Below are 2,314 nucleotides of genomic sequence, written 5' to 3' on the forward strand. Positions count from 1 at the left end.
GAAGCACTGACATAGAGTGAAGACTATTTTTACAAGAGTAAGAGGAATTAATAGTCCTGTTAGATATATGGAGCAAAGCAATACTGTAAATTTATCTGATTCCTGATGATTTATCATCATGCCCATTAATTAATTTTATCAGGGAATTATTCTGAGGTATCTATGTGCTTGTCAATTTTTTTATTTTTCATTTTAGGGATACAGACACTGATCTTTTTTTATGGTATCAACATGAAACTTGGAAATACTAAAGTGTACATTACCATCAAGCATGAATCATAAAGAGAATTGATGTACACAGTTCCTTGTCCTGCATCAACACATAATGTAGGACAATCAGAAAGAAATTTTAAGATGGAGAAAGGAAAGGATAAACATTTTTTTCCCCTGCAGATAAACTCAGTAAAGTGAGTTGAATTTTTCAGGATCTTGAAGGGATAATGATGATGATGATGATGAATCAACTGACAAAATGTCCCTTTGCTGGTGTATCTCTATTTTGCCTATGGGTGACAGTGAGATTTCTGCCATTTACCTGAAGGACTGACACCTCCCTAGTAACTTTTTCAGAGCACTTAGAACTTCCTTGTTCCTAAGACTGTAGGCAAGTGAGTTTAGGAGTAGAGTGAGGACAGTTCCAAACAGAAAGAGACCCTGACTCAACCTTGGAGTCTTGGCAGAACCGGGTCTCATGTAGATGCACATGCCTGGACCAGAATAGAGACCCACCACACAGAGATGAGAGGAGCAGGTGGCCAGAGCTTTGTTCCTGCCTTCTGGGGAGTTCATTCGGAGTACTGCAAGGAAGATGAGAACATAGGAAGACAAGATGAGAGACAAGGGCAGCAGCAGAACAAGGATGCTTGTTATCACCACTGCCTTTTCATAGGCTGAGATATCCTCACAGACGATCCTAAGCACCGCCATGACTTCTCAGAAGAAGTGGGGAATCTCTCTGGGGCTGCAGATGTTAAAATGCAAGGTAAAAGCAGTGTGTCCCAGGGAAGTAAGTGCCCCTCCAGCCCAAGACATGGCAATCATCTGCAAGCAAACCTTAGGGTTGATGATGACTGGGTATCGAAGAGGATCGCATATAGCCACATAACGATCAAAGCACATGAGAGTTATAAGGATGCATTCTGCAATGGCCACCATCAGGGAGAAGAATATTTGAGTCCCACAAGCCAGGAATGATATGCTCTGCCATCCAGAGAAGAAGTTGAATGCCATTTTGGGGACAATGCTAGAGGTCAAAGTCAAATCCATTAAGGAGAGCTGACTGAGAAGGAAGTACATGGGGGTGTGGAGATGGAAATAAACCAAATGAGGAGGATCAGAAGAGTGTTGCCAGTGAAGGCAGCCGTGTATATCAGGAGAATGATGGAGACCATAGCTGTGATGTATTTAAATTCAGGGAAGAAACCCAGGAGAATGAAATCTGTGGTTTCTGTCTCATTCCCACTCTTCATGACTCTCTGTAATGATAACAGACATATAAGAGATTTATTAAAAAATCGTAGAAATGAAGCAGTTTCTTATTAAAGTTTAAGAACAATGGCAAATACAAAAATACTCCTCCATGGTCACTTGAATCAGTTTTTACTATTTTTTCTATATTTCTTATCCATGATTTAATGTACTTTTAGAAACGTGTTTGTGTGTGTGTGTGTGTGTGTGTGTGTGTGTATTTTAAGATTTTTTTTATTTATTTGACAGAGAGACAGATCACAAGTAGGCAGAGAGACAGGCAGAGACAGAGGGGGAAGCAGGCTCCCCGCTGAGCAGAGAGCCTGATGCGGGGCTCGATCCCAGGACCTTGAGCCGAATGCAGAAGCTTAACCCATTGAGCCACCCAGGTGTCCGAGAGTATACATATTAAAATGAATATCATTAATTTCATGTACTAGAGGTATTTTCATATGTTAAAATAAACTGGACAGTTGTAGTTTTTGTTGTTTTTACAATTTTAAAATATGACAGAGTTGGTAAGTCACAATTTCAAACTGCACATTATCCAATTTTTTCACTATTTTGAAAAATCATGTTATTCCATTCTCATCCTTTTAGTGATTTCATTAGTAATATAAATATTACAATTATTTCCAAGTCAGATATTAGAGACTTTATTTGGCTATGAAAAAATGCTAATTTAATTTACAGAAAATTTATTTTTATAATTTCAAAACACTCTACTTAATTCTTTTGGCTCTGAACATTATAATTTAAGGGGAAAATTAACTATTATGGCTGTAATTTGTTGTTATACACATTTATGATCATTTCAGCTTTTAATCTAATTAACCTTGTTTTCTAT

At 38.0% G+C, this 2,314-nt stretch overlaps 1 pseudogene; it reads right to left on the reverse strand.

The window, feature by feature from the left end:
- Positions 1-531: 531 nt before the first annotated feature.
- On the reverse strand, positions 532-1,469 carry LOC123938398 (annotated as a pseudogene).
- Positions 1,470-2,314: the final 845 nt, after the last annotated feature.

This window comes from Meles meles, chromosome 3 (genome assembly GCF_922984935.1).
Source record: "Meles meles chromosome 3, mMelMel3.1 paternal haplotype, whole genome shotgun sequence".
Lineage (NCBI taxonomy): Eukaryota > Metazoa > Chordata > Mammalia > Carnivora > Mustelidae > Meles > Meles meles.